Source organism: Pan paniscus, chromosome 19 (genome assembly GCF_029289425.2).
Source record: "Pan paniscus chromosome 19, NHGRI_mPanPan1-v2.0_pri, whole genome shotgun sequence".
Classification (NCBI taxonomy): domain Eukaryota; kingdom Metazoa; phylum Chordata; class Mammalia; order Primates; family Hominidae; genus Pan; species Pan paniscus.
The window spans coordinates 47,983,507-48,000,147 of record NC_073268.2 but is presented as its reverse complement, the minus strand read 5'-3'; positions in this window follow the sequence as shown (position 1 = coordinate 48,000,147).

The window sequence follows — 16,641 nt, the reverse complement described above, 5'->3', positions numbered from 1 at the left end:
GGGTGGATTCCATTCCATTCCCTTGCATTCCATTCCATTCAATTCCATTCAATTAGGGTTGGTTCCATTCCATTCCATTTCCTTGCGTTCCATTCCATTCCATTCGGGTTGATTCCATTCCAACCCATTCCATTCCATTCCATTCCATTCCATTCCATTCCATTCCAGTTGGGTTGATTCCATGCCATTCCATTCCATTCCATTCGTGTTGATTCCGTTTGATTCCATTCCATTCCATTTCATTCCATTCCAATCCATTCCATTCCATTCCATTCCATTCCATACCGGTTGATTCCTTTCGATTCCATTCTATTCCATTCCATTCCTTTCCATTCAATTCATTTCCATTCGGGTTGATTCCATTCCATTCCATGCCATTCTATTCCATTCCATTCCATTCCATTAGGGTTGATTCCATTCCGTTCCATTCCATTCCATTCCATTCCATTCCATTCCATTCCATTCCATTCTGGTTGATTCCAGTCGATTCCATTCCACTCCGTTCGGGTTGATTCCATTCAATTCCATTCCATTTAATTCGATTCCATTCCATTTGGGTTGATTCCTATCCATTCCATTCCATTCCATTTCATTACTTTCCAGTTCATTCCATTCGGGTTGATTCCATTCCACTCCATTCCGTTGCATTCCATTCCATTCCATTCCATCCCATTCCATTGCATTCTGGTTGATTCCATTCCATTCAATTCCATTCTATGCCATTCCATTCGGAATGATTCCATTCCATTCGGTTCCATTCCATTCCATTCCATTCCATTCCCCTCGGGTTGATTCCCTTCCATTCCATTCCATTTCATTCCATTCCATTCCATTCCATTCCGTTCCATTCCATTCCATTCCATTCCATGATTTTCCATTCCATTCCATTCGGGTTGCTTCCGTTCGATTCCATTCCATTCCATTCCATTCCTTTCCGTTCCATTCCTTTCGTGTTGATTCCATTTCATTCCATTTCCTTCAATTCCATTAGCGTTGTGTCCATTCTATTCCATCCCATTCCATTCCATTCCTTTCCATTCCGGTTGGTTCCATTCCATTCCATTCCATTCCTCTCCATTCCATTCCATTCCATTCTGGTTTATTCCATTCCATTCCATTCCATTCCATTCCATTTGTGTTGATTCCCTTCCTTTCCACTCCATTTAATTCCATTACATTCTATTTGGGTTGATTCCATTCCATTCCATTCCATTCCATTATATTCCATTACATTCCAGTCCATTCCATTTGGGTTGATTCTATTCCACTCCAGTCCATTCCATTCCATTCCATCCCATTCCATTCCATTTGGGTTGAGTCCATTCCATTCCATGCCATTACATTACATTTCATTCCAGTCCATTCCTTTCGGTTTGATTCCATTCCATTCCATTCCATTCCATTCCATTCTGGTTCATTCCGTTCCATTCCATTCCATTCGGTTCCATTCCATTCCATTCCTTTCCATTCCATTCCATTCCGGTTGATTCCATTCCATTCCATTTCATTCCATTCCATTCCATTTCCTTTCATTCCATTCCATTCAATGTCATTCCATTCCATTCCATTCCATTCCATTCCATTCAATGTCATTCCATTCCATTCCGTTTCATTCCATTCCATTCCATTCCATTTCATTTTATTCCATTCAGTTCCATTCCATTTCATTTTATTCCATTCCATTTCATTCCATTCCATTCCATTCCATTCCATTTCATTCCATTCCATTCCATCCCATTCCATTCCATTCCATTTCATTCCATTCCATTCCATCCCATTCCATTCCATTCCATTCTATTCCATTCAATTCCATTCCATTCCACTCCATTCTATTTCATTCCATTCGGGTTGATTCCATTCCATTCCATTCCATTCCATTCCATTCAATTCGGTTGGATTCCATTCCATTCCATTCGATTCGATTCCATTCCATTCCATTCCAATCGGGTTGATTCCATTCCATTCCATTCCATTGCCATCCATTACATGCCATTCAATTTCATTCCATTCGCGTTGATTCCATTCTATTCGATTCGATTTGATTTGATTCGATCTCATTCCATTCCAGTCCATTCCATTAGGGTTGATTCCAATCCGTTCCATTCCATTCCATTCCATTCAGGATGACTACATACCATTCGATTCTATTCCATTTCACTCCTTCCCTTTGCATTCCCTTCGGGTTGATTCCATTCCATTCCATTCCATTCCATTCCATTCCATTCGGGTGGATTCCATTCCATTCCATTCCATTCCATTCTAATCCATGCCATTCCATTCCGTTCCATATGGGTTGATTCCATTCGATTCCATTCTGTTCCATTCCATTCCATTCTATTCGGGTTGATTGCATTCCATTCCATTCCATTCCATTCCATTACTATATGGTTGATTCCATTCCATTCGATTCCATTCCGTTCCTTTCCATTCCACTCTATTCCATTAGGGTTGATTCCATTCCATTCCATTCCATTCCGTTCAATTCCATTCCATTCCATTCCATTAGGGTTGATACCATTCCATTCCATTCCATTCCTTTCCATTCCATTGGGGTTGATTCCATTCCATTCCATTCCATTCCATTCCATTCCATTCCATTCCATTATATTCCATTCAGGTTGATTCCATTCCATTCCATTCCATTCCATTCCGTTTCATTCCATTCCATTCCATTCCATTTCATTCCATTCCCTTCCATTGCAATCGGGTTGAATTCATTCCATTCCATTCCATTCCATTCCATTCCATTCCATTCCATTCCATTCCATTCGGGTTGATTGCATTCCATTACATTCCATTCCATTACATTACATTCCAATCCATTCCATTCGGGTTGATTCCATTCCATTCCACTCCATTCCATTCCATTCCATTCCATCCCATTTCTTTCCATTTGGGTTGATTCCATTCCATTCCATACCATTGCATTACATTTCATTCCAGTCCATTCCATTCGGTTTGATTCCATTCCATTCTATTCCATTCCATTCCAGCCTGGTTGATTCCGTTCCATTCCATTCCATTCCATTCGTTTCCATTCCATTCCATTCCTATCCATTCCATTCCATTTCGGTTGATTCCATTCCATTCCATTTCATTCCATTCCATTCCATTTCATTTCATTTCTCTCCATTCCATTCCATTCCATTCCATTCCATTCCATTCCATTCCATTCCATTCCCATAGGGTTGATTCCATTCCATTCCCCTCCATTCCATTCCATTCCTTTAGGGTTGATTCCATTCCATTCGATTCCATTCCGTTCCATTCCATTCCATTCCATTCCATTAGGGTTGATTCCATTACATTCCATTCCGTTACCTTCCATTCCATTACGGTTGATTACAGTCCATTCCATTCCATTCAATTCTGTTGCATTCCATTCCATTCCGGTTGATTCCATTCCATTCCATTTCATTCCATTCCATTCCATTCCATTCTATTTCATTTCATTCCATTCCATTCCATTCCATTCTATTTCATTTCCTTCCATTCCATTCCATTCCATTCCGTTCCATTCCATTCCATTCCTTGATTTTCCATTCCATTCCATTCGGGTTGTTCCGTTCGATTCCATTCCATTCCATTCCATTCCTTTCCGTTCCAGTCCTTTCGTGTTGACTCCATTTCATTCCATTTCATTCCATTCCATTCCATTCCATTCTGGTTTATTCCATTCCATTCCATTACATTCCATTCCATTCGTGTTGATTCCATTCCTTTCCACTCCATTTAATTCCATTCCATTCCATTTGGGTTGATTCCATTCCATTCCATTCCAATCCATTCCATTCCATTAGATTACATTACATTCCAGTCCATTCAATTGGGGTTGATTCCATTCCATTCCATTCCATTCCATTCCATTCCATTCCATTCCATCCAATTCCATTCCATTTGGGTTGATTCCATTCCATTCTATGCCATTACATTGCATTTCATTCCGGTCCATTCCATTCGGTTTGATTCCATTCCATTCCATTCCATTCCATTCCATTCCATTCCATTCCATTGCATTCCAGTCTGCTTCATTCCATTCCATTCCATTCCATTCTGGTTCATTCCGTTCCATTCCATTCCATTCGGTTCCATTCCATTCCATTCCATTCCATTACATTACATTCCTTTCCATTAGGGTTGATTTTACTCCATTCCACTCCATTCCATTCCACTCCATCAGGGTTGATTCCATTCCATTCTATTCCGTTCCTTTGCATTCAATTCCATTCCATTCCATTAGGGTTGATTCCATTCCATTTCATTTCATTCCATTCCATTCCATTCCATTCCATTTCATTCTATTCCATTCCATTGCAATCAGGTTGATTTCATTCCATTTCATTGCATTCCATTCCTTTCCATTCCATTTGGGTTGATTCCATTCCATTCCATTCCATTCCATTCCATTCCAGTCCATTCCATTCGGGTTGATTGCATTCCATTACAGTCCATTGCATTCCATTCCATTCAAATCCATCCCATTCCATTCCATTTGGGTTGATTCCATTCCATTCCATACCATTACATTACATTTCATTCCAGCCTATTCCATTCGGTTTGATTCGTTTCCATTCTATTCCATTCCATTCCATTCCATTACAGTCTGGTTGATTCCATTCCATTCCATTCCATTCGTTTCCATTCCATTCCATTCCTTTCCATTCCATTCCATTCCGGTTGATTCCATTCCATTCCATTTCATTCCATTCCATTCCATTTCATTCCATTCCATTCCATTCCATTCCATTCCATTCCATTCCATTCCATTTCATTTCATTTTATTCCATTCCATTCCATTCCATTCCATTCCATTCTATTCCATTCCATTCGGGTTGATTCCATTCCATTCCATTCCATTCCATTCCATTTCATTCGTGTTCATTCCATTCCATTCCTTTCCATTCCATTCTATTAGGGTTGATTCCATTCCATTCGACTCCATTCCATTGCGTTCCTTTAGGGTTGATTCCTTTCATTCGATTCCATTCCGTTCCATTCCATTCCATTCCATTCCATTAGGGTTGATTCCATTCCGTTCCATTCCATTCTATTCCATTTCTTTGCATTCCATTCCATTCCGGTTGATTCCATTCCATTACATTTCATTCCATTCCATTCCACTCCATTCCATTCCATTTCATTTCATTCCATTCCATTCCATTCCATTTCATTTCATTCCATTCCATTCCATTCCATTCCATTTCATTCCATTCCATTCCATCCCATTCCATTCCATTCCATTTCATTCCATTCCATTCCATCCCATTCCATTCCATTCCATTCTATTCCAATCAATTCCATTCCATTCCACTCCATTCTATTCCATTCCATTCGGGTTGATTCCATTCCATTCCATTCCATTCCATTCCATTCAATTCGGTTGGATTCCATTCCATTCCATTCGATTCGATTCCATTCCATTCCATTCCAATCGGGTTGATTCCATTCCATTCCATTCCATTGCCATCCATTACATGCCATTCAATTTCATTCCATTCGCGTTGATTCCATTCTATTCGATTCGATTTGATTTGATTCGATCTCATTCCATTCCAGTCCATTCCATTAGGGTTGATTCCAATCCGTTCCATTCCATTCCATTCCATTCAGGATGACTACATACCATTCGATTCTATTCCATTCCACTCCTTCCCTTTGCATTCCCTTCGGGTTGATTCCATTCCATTCCATTCCATTCCATTCCATTCCATTCGGGTGGATTCCATTCCATTCCATTCTAATCCATGCCATTCCATTCCGTTCCATATGGGTTGATTCCATTCGATTCCATTCTGTTCCATTCCATTCCATTCTATTAGGGTTGATTCCATTCCATTCGACTCCATTCCATTGCGTTCCTTTAGGGTTGATTCCTTTCATTCGATTCCATTCCGTTCCATTCCATTCCATTCCATTCCATTAGGGTTGATTCCATTCCGTTCCATTCCATTCTATTCCATTTCTTTGCATTCCATTCCATTCCGGTTGATTCCATTCCATTACATTTCATTCCATTCCATTCCACTCCATTCCATTCCATTTCATTTCATTCCATTCCATTCCATTCCATTTCATTTCATTCCATTCCATTCCATTCCATTCCATTTCATTCCATTCCATTCCATCCCATTCCATTCCATTCCATTTCATTCCATTCCATTCCATCCCATTCCATTCCATTCCATTCTATTCCATTCAATTCCATTCCATTCCACTCCATTCTATTCCATTCCATTCGGGTTGATTCCATTCCATTCCATTCCATTCCATTCCATTCCATTCAATTCGGTTGGATTCCATTCCATTCCATTCGATTCGATTCCATTCCATTCCATTCCAATCGGGTTGATTCCATTCCATTCCATTCCATTGCCATCCATTACATGCCATTCAATTTCATTCCATTCGCGTTGATTCCATTCTATTCGATTCGATTTGATTTGATTCGATCTCATTCCATTCCAGTCCATTCCATTAGGGTTGATTCCAATCCGTTCCATTCCATTCCATTCCATTCAGGATGACTACATACCATTCGATTCTATTCCATTCCACTCCTTCCCTTTGCATTCCCTTCGGGTTGATTCCATTCCATTCCATTCCATTCCATTCCATTCCATTCGGGTGGATTCCATTCCATTCCATTCTAATCCATGCCATTCCATTCCGTTCCATATGGGTTGATTCCATTCGATTCCATTCTGTTCCATTCCATTCCATTCTATTCGGGTTGATTGCATTCCATTCCATTCCATTCCATTCCATTACTATATGGTTGATTCCATTCCATTCGATTCCATTCCGTTCCTTTCCATTCCACTCTATTCCATTAGGGTTGATTCCATTCCATTCCATTCCATTCCGTTCAATTCCATTCCATTCCATTCCATTAGGGTTGATACCATTCCATTCCATTCCATTCCTTTCCATTCCATTGGGGTTGATTCCATTCCATTCCATTCCATTCCATTCCATTCCATTCCATTCCATTATATTCCATTCAGGTTGATTCCATTCCATTCCATTCCATTCCATTCCGTTTCATTCCATTCCATTCCATTCCATTTCATTCCATTCCCTTCCATTGCAATCGGGTTGAATTCATTCCATTCCATTCCATTCCATTCCATTCCATTCGGGTTGATTGCATTCCATTACATTCCATTCCATTACATTCCAATCCATTCCATTCGGGTTGATTCCATTCCATTCCACTCCATTCCATTCCATTCCATTCCATCCCATTTCTTTCCATTTGGGTTGATTCCATTCCATTCCATACCATTGCATTACATTTCATTCCAGTCCATTCCATTCGGTTTGATTCCATTCCATTCTATTCCATTCCATTCCAGTCTGGTTGATTCCGTTCCATTCCATTCCATTCCATTCGTTTCCATTCCATTCCATTCCTATCCATTCCATTCCATTTCGGTTGATTCCATTCCATTCCATTTCATTCCATTCCATTCCATTTCATTTCATTTCTCTCCATTCCATTCCATTCCATTCCATTCCATTCCATTCCATTCCATTCCCATAGGGTTGATTCCATTCCATTCCCCTCCATTCCATTCCATTCCTTTAGGGTTGATTCCATTCCATTCGATTCCATTCCGTTCCATTCCATTCCATTCCATTCCATTAGGGTTGATTCCATTACATTCCATTCCGTTACCTTCCATTCCATTACGGTTGATTACAGTCCATTCCATTCCATTCAATTCTGTTGCATTCCATTCCATTCCGGTTGATTCCATTCCATTCCATTTCATTCCATTCCATTCCATTCCATTCTATTTCATTTCATTCCATTCCATTCCATTCCATTCTATTTCATTTCCTTCCATTCCATTCCATTCCATTCCGTTCCATTCCATTCCATTCCTTGATTTTCCATTCCATTCCATTCGGGTTGTTCCGTTCGATTCCATTCCATTCCATTCCATTCCTTTCCGTTCCAGTCCTTTCGTGTTGACTCCATTTCATTCCATTTCATTCCATTCCATTCCATTCCATTCTGGTTTATTCCATTCCATTCCATTACATTCCATTCCATTCGTGTTGATTCCATTCCTTTCCACTCCATTTAATTCCATTCCATTCCATTTGGGTTGATTCCATTCCATTCCATTCCAATCCATTCCATTCCATTAGATTACATTACATTCCAGTCCATTCAATTGGGGTTGATTCCATTCCATTCCATTCCATTCCATTCCATTCCATTCCATTCCATCCAATTCCATTCCATTTGGGTTGATTCCATTCCATTCCATGCCATTACATTGCATTTCATTCCGGTCCATTCCATTCGGTTTGATTCCATTCCATTCCATTCCATTCCATTCCATTCCATTCCATTGCATTCCAGTCTGCTTCATTCCATTCCATTCCATTCCATTCTGGTTCATTCCGTTCCATTCCATTCCATTCGGTTCCATTCCATTCCATTCCATTCCATTACATTACATTCCTTTCCATTAGGGTTGATTTTACTCCATTCCACTCCATTCCATTCCACTCCATCAGGGTTGATTCCATTCCATTCTATTCCGTTCCTTTGCATTCAATTCCATTCCATTCCATTAGGGTTGATTCCATTCCATTTCATTTCATTCCATTCCATTCCATTCCATTCCATTTCATTCTATTCCATTCCATTGCAATCAGGTTGATTTCATTCCATTTCATTGCATTCCATTCCTTTCCATTCCATTTGGGTTGATTCCATTCCATTCCATTCCATTCCATTCCATTCCAGTCCATTCCATTCGGGTTGATTGCATTCCATTACAGTCCATTGCATTCCATTCCATTCAAATCCAACCCATTCCATTCCATTTGGGTTGATTCCATTCCATTCCATACCATTACATTACATTTCATTCCAGCCTATTCCATTCGGTTTGATTCGTTTCCATTCTATTCCATTCCATTCCATTCCATTACAGTCTGGTTGATTCCATTCCATTCCATTCCATTCGTTTCCATTCCATTCCATTCCTTTCCATTCCATTCCATTCCGGTTGATTCCATTCCATTCCATTTCATTCCATTCCATTCCATTTCATTCCATTCCATTCCATTCCATTCCATTCCATTCCATTCCATTCCATTTCATTTCATTTTATTCCATTCCATTCCATTCCATTCCATTCCATTCTATTCCATTCCATTCGGGTTGATTCCATTCCATTCCATTCCATTCCATTCCATTTCATTCGTGTTCATTCCATTCCATTCCTTTCCATTCCATTCTATTAGGGTTGATTCCATTCCATTCGACTCCATTCCATTGCGTTCCTTTAGGGTTGATTCCTTTCATTCGATTCCATTCCGTTCCATTCCATTCCATTCCATTCCATTAGGGTTGATTCCATTCCGTTCCATTCCATTCTATTCCATTTCTTTGCATTCCATTCCATTCCGGTTGATTCCATTCCATTACATTTCATTCCATTCCATTCCACTCCATTCCATTCCATTTCATTTCATTCCATTCCATTCCATTCCATTTCATTTCATTCCATTCCATTCCATTCCATTCCATTTCATTCCATTCCATTCCATCCCATTCCATTCCATTCCATTTCTTTCCATTCCATTCCATCCCATTCCATTCCATTCCATTCTATTCCATTCAATTCCATTCCATTCCACTCCATTCTATTCCATTCCATTCGGGTTGATTCCATTCCATTCCATTCCATTCCATTCCATTCAATTCGGTTGGATTCCATTCCATTCCATTCGATTCGATTCCATTCCATTCCATTCCAATCGGGTTGATTCCATTCCATTCCATTCCATTGCCATCCATTACATGCCATTCAATTTCATTCCATTCGCGTTGATTCCATTCTATTCGATTCGATTTGATTTGATTCGATCTCATTCCATTCCAGTCCATTCCATTAGGGTTGATTCCAATCCGTTCCATTCCATTCCATTCCATTCAGGATGACTACATACCATTCGATTCTATTCCATTCCACTCCTTCCCTTTGCATTCCCTTCGGGTTGATTCCATTCCATTCCATTCCATTCCATTCCATTCCATTCGGGTGGATTCCATTCCATTCCATTCTAATCCATGCCATTCCATTCCGTTCCATATGGGTTGATTCCATTCGATTCCATTCTGTTCCATTCCATTCCATTCTATTAGGGTTGATTCCATTCCATTCGACTCCATTCCATTGCGTTCCTTTAGGGTTGATTCCTTTCATTCGATTCCATTCCGTTCCATTCCATTCCATTCCATTCCATTAGGGTTGATTCCATTCCGTTCCATTCCATTCTATTCCATTTCTTTGCATTCCATTCCATTCCGCTTGATTCCATTCCATTACATTTCATTCCATTCCATTCCACTCCATTCCATTCCATTTCATTTCATTCCATTCCATTCCATTCCATTTCATTTCATTCCATTCCATTCCATTCCATTCCATTTCATTCCATTCCATTCCATCCCATTCCATTCCATTCCATTTCATTCCATTCCATTCCATCCCATTCCATTCCATTCCATTCTATTCCATTCAATTCCATTCCATTCCACTCCATTCTATTCCATTCCATTCGGGTTGATTCCATTCCATTCCATTCCATTCCATTCCATTCAATTCGGTTGGATTCCATTCCATTCCATTCGATTCGATTCCATTCCATTCCATTCCAATCGGGTTGATTCCATTCCATTCCATTCCATTGCCATCCATTACATGCCATTCAATTTCATTCCATTCGCGTTGATTCCATTCTATTCGATTCGATTTGATTTGATTCGATCTCATTCCATTCCAGTCCATTCCATTAGGGTTGATTCCAATCCGTTCCATTCCATTCCATTCCATTCAGGATGACTACATACCATTCGATTCTATTCCATTCCACTCCTTCCCTTTGCATTCCCTTCGGGTTGATTCCATTCCATTCCATTCCATTCCATTCCATTCCATTCGGGTGGATTCCATTCCATTCCATTCTAATCCATGCCATTCCATTCCGTTCCATATGGGTTGATTCCATTCGATTCCATTCTGTTCCATTCCATTCCATTCTATTCGGGTTGATTGCATTCCATTCCATTCCATTCCATTCCATTACTATATGGTTGATTCCATTCCATTCGATTCCATTCCGTTCCTTTCCATTCCACTCTATTCCATTAGGGTTGATTCCATTCCATTCCATTCCATTCCGTTCAATTCCATTCCATTCCATTCCATTAGGGTTGATACCATTCCATTCCATTCCATTCCTTTCCATTCCATTGGGGTTGATTCCATTCCATTCCATTCCATTCCATTCCATTCCATTCCATTCCATTCCATTATATTCCATTCAGGTTGATTCCATTCCATTCCATTCCATTCCATTCCGTTTCATTCCATTCCATTCCATTCCATTTCATTCCATTCCCTTCCATTGCAATCGGGTTGAATTCATTCCATTCCATTCCATTCCATTCCATTCCATTCGGGTTGATTGCATTCCATTACATTCCATTCCATTACATTCCAATCCATTCCATTCGGGTTGATTCCATTCCATTCCACTCCATTCCATTCCATTCCATTCCATCCCATTTCTTTCCATTTGGGTTGATTCCATTCCATTCCATACCATTGCATTACATTTCATTCCAGTCCATTCCATTCGGTTTGATTCCATTCCATTCTATTCCATTCCATTCCAGTCTGGTTGATTCCGTTCCATTCCATTCCATTCCATTCGTTTCCATTCCATTCCATTCCTATCCATTCCATTCCATTTCGGTTGATTCCATTCCATTCCATTTCATTCCATTCCATTCCATTTCATTTCATTTCTCTCCATTCCATTCCATTCCATTCCATTCCATTCCATTCCATTCCATTCCATTCCATTCCATTCCCATAGGGTTGATTCCATTCCATTCCCCTCCATTCCATTCCATTCCTTTAGGGTTGATTCCATTCCATTCGATTCCATTCCGTTCCATTCCATTCCATTCCATTCCATTAGGGTTGATTCCATTACATTCCATTCCGTTACCTTCCATTCCATTACGGTTGATTACAGTCCATTCCATTCCATTCAATTCTGTTGCATTCCATTCCATTCCGGTTGATTCCATTCCATTCCATTTCATTCCATTCCATTCCATTCCATTCTATTTCATTTCATTCCATTCCATTCCATTCCATTCTATTTCATTTCCTTCCATTCCATTCCATTCCATTCCGTTCCATTCCATTCCATTCCTTGATTTTCCATTCCATTCCATTCGGGTTGTTCCGTTCGATTCCATTCCATTCCATTCCTTTCCGTTCCAGTCCTTTCGTGTTGACTCCATTTCATTCCATTTCATTCCATTCCATTCCATTCCATTCTGGTTTATTCCATTCCATTCCATTACATTCCATTCCATTCGTGTTGATTCCATTCCTTTCCACTCCATTTAATTCCATTCCATTCCATTTGGGTTGATTCCATTCCATTCCATTCCAATCCATTCCATTCCATTAGATTACATTACATTCCAGTCCATTCAATTGGGGTTGATTCCATTCCATTCCATTCCATTCCATTCCATTCCATTCCATTCCATTCCATCCAATTCCATTCCATTTGGGTTGATTCCATTCCATTCCATGCCATTACATTGCATTTCATTCCGGTCCATTCCATTCGGTTTGATTCCATTCCATTCCATTCCATTCCATTCCATTCCATTCCATTGCATTCCAGTCTGCTTCATTCCATTCCATTCCATTCCATTCTGGTTCATTCCGTTCCATTCCATTCCATTCGGTTCCATTCCATTCCATTCCATTCCATTCCATTACATTCCTTTCCATTAGGGTTGATTTTACTCCATTCCACTCCATTCCATTCCACTCCATCAGGGTTGATTCCATTCCATTCTATTCCGTTCCTTTGCGTTCAATTCCATTCCATTCCATTAGGGTTGATTCCATTCCATTTCATTTCATTCCATTCCATTCCATTCCATTCCATTTCATTCTATTCCATTCCATTGCAATCAGGTTGATTTCATTCCATTTCATTGCATTCCATTCCTTTCCATTCCATTTGGGTTGATTCCATTCCATTCCATTCCATTCCATTCCATTCCAGTCCATTCCATTCGGGTTGATTGCATTCCATTACAGTCCATTGCATTCCATTCCATTCAAATCCATCCCATTCCATTCCATTTGGGTTGATTCCATTCCATTCCATACCATTACATTACATTTCATTCCAGCCTATTCCATTCGGTTTGATTCGTTTCCATTCTATTCCATTCCATTCCATTCCATTACAGTCTGGTTGATTCCATTCCATTCCATTCCATTCGTTTCCATTCCATTCCATTCCTTTCCATTCCATTCCATTCCGGTTGATTCCATTCCATTCCATTTCATTCCAATCCATTCCATTTCATTCCATTCCATTCCATTCCATTCCATTCCATTCCATTCCATTCCATTCCATTTCATTTCATTTTATTCCATTCCATTCCATTCCATTCCATTCCATTCTATTCCATTCCATTCGGGTTGATTCCATTCCATTCCATTCCATTTCATTCGTGTTCATTCCATTGCATTCCTTTCCATTCCATTCTATTAGGGTTGATTCCATTCCATTCGACTCCATTCCATTGCGTTCCTTTAGGGTTGATTCCTTTCATTCGATTCCATTCCGTTACATTCCATTCCATTCCATTCCGTTAGGGTTGATTCCATTCCGTTCCATTCCATTCTATTCCATTCCTTTGCATTCCATTCCATTCCGGTTGATTCCATTCCATTACATTTCATTCCATTCCATTCCACTCCATTCCATTCCATTTCATTTCATTCCATTCCATTCCATTCCATTCCATTTCATTCCATTCCATTCCATCCCATTCCATTCCATTCCATTTCATTCCATTCCATTCCATCCGATTCCATTCCATTCCATTCTATTCCATTCAATTCCATTCCATTCCACTCCATTCTATTCCATTCCATTCGGGTTGATTCCATTCCATTCCATTCCATTCCATTCCATTCAATTCGGTTGGATTCCATTCCATTCCATTCGATTCGATTCCATTCCATTCCATTCCAATCGGGTTGATTCCATTCCATTCCATTCCATTGCCATCCATTACATGCCATTCAATTTCATTCCATTCGCGTTGATTCCATTCTATTCGATTCGATTTGATTTGATTCGATCTCATTCCATTCCAGTCCATTCCATTAGGGTTGATTCCAATCCGTTCCATTCCATTCCATTCCATTCAGGATGACTACATACCATTCGATTCTATTCCATTCCACTCCTTCCCTTTGCATTCCCTTCGGGTTGATTCCATTCCATTCCATTCCATTCCATTCCATTCGGGTGGATTCCATTCCATTCCATTCCATTCCATTCTAATCCATGCCATTCCATTCCGTTCCATATGGGTTGATTCCATTCGATTCCATTCTGTTCCATTCCATTCCATTCTATTCGGGTTGATTGCATTCCATTCCATTCCATTCCATTCCATTACTATATGGTTGATTCCATTCCATTCGATTCCATTCCGTTCCTTTCCATTCCACTCTATTCCGTTAGGGTTGATTCCATTCCATTCCATTCCATTCCGTTCAATTCCATTCCATTCCATTCCATTAGGGTTGATACCATTCCATTCCATTCCATTCCTTTCCATTCCATTGGGGTTGATTCCATTCCATTCCATTCCATTCCATTCCATTCCATTATATTCCATTCAGGTTGATTCCATTCCATTCCATTCCATTCCATTCCGTTTCATTCCATTCCATTCCATTCCATTTCATTCCATTCCCTTCCATTGCAATCGGGTTGAATTCATTCCATTCCATTCCATTCCATTCCATTCCATTCCATTCCATTCCATTCCATTCGTGTTGATTGCATTCCATTACATTCCATTCCATTACATTACATTCCAATCCATTCCATTCGGGTTGATTCCATTCCATTCCACTCCATTCCATTCCATTCCATTCCATCCCATTTCTTTCCATTTGGGTTGATTCCATTCCATTCCATACCATTGCATTACATTTCATTCCAGTCCATTCCATTCGGTTTGATTCCATTCCATTCTATTCCATTCCATTCCAGTCTGGTTGATTCCGTTCCATTCCATTCCATTCCATTCGTTTCCATTCCATTCCATTCCTATCCATTCCATTCCATTTCGGTTGATTCCATTCCATTCCATTTCATTCCATTCCATTCCATTTCATTTCATTTCTCTCCATTCCATTCCATTCCATTCCATTCCATTCCATTCCATTCCATTCCCATAGGGTTGATTCCATTCCATTCCGCTCCATTCCATTCCATTCCTTTAGGGTTGATTCCATTCCATTCGATTCCATTCCATTCCATTCCATTCCATTCCATTCCATTAGGGTTGATTCCATTACATTCCATTCCGTTACCTTCCATTCCATTAGGGTTGATTACAGTCCATTCCATTCCATTCAATTCTGTTGCATTCCATTCCATTCCGGTTGATTCCATTCCATTCCATTTCATTCCATTCCATTCCATTCAATTCTATTTCATTTCATTCCATTCCATTCCATTCCATTCTATTTCATTTCGTTCCATTCCATTCCATTCCATTCCGTTCCATTCCATTCCATTCCTTGATTTTCCATTCCATTCCATTCGGGTTGTTCCGTTCGATTCCATTCCATTCCATTCCATTCCTTTCCGTTCCAGTCCTTTCGTTTTGACTCCATTTCATTCCATTTCATTCCATTCCATTCCATTCCATTCTGGTTTATTCCATTCCATTCCATTACATTCCATTCCATTCGTGTTGATTCCATTCCTTTCCACTCCATTTAATTCCATTCCATTCCATTTGGGTTGATTCCATTCCATTCCATTCCAATCTATTCCATTCCATTAGATTACATTACATTCCAGTCCATTCAATTGGGGTTGATTCCATTCCATTCCATTCCATTCCATTCCATTCCATTCCATTCCATTCCATTCCATCCAATTCCATTCCATTTGGGTTGATTCCATTCCATTCCATGCCATTACATTGCATTTCATTCCGGTCCATTCCATTCGGTTTGATTCCATTCCATTGCATTCCATTCCATTCCATTCCATTGCATTCCATTCCATTCCATTTCATTCCATTCCATTCCATTCCATTGCATTCCATTCCATTCCATTTCATTTCATTTTATTCCATTCCATTCCATTCCATTCCATTCCATTCTATTCCATTCCATTCGGGTTGATTCCATTCCATTCCATTCCATTCCATTCCATTTCATTCGGGTTCATTCCATTCCATTCCTTTCCATTCCATTCTATTAGGGTTGATTCCATTCCATTCGACTCCATTCCATTGCGTTCCTTTAGGGTTGATTCCTTTCATTCGATTCCATTCCGTTCCATTCCATTCCATTCCATTCCATTAGGGTTGATTCCATTCCGTTCCATTCCATTCTATTCCATTCCTTTGCATTCCATTCCATTCCGGTTGATTCCATTCCATTACATTTCATTCCATTCCATTCCACTCCATTCCATTCCATTTCATTTCATTCCATTCCATTCCATTCCATTCCATTAGGGTTG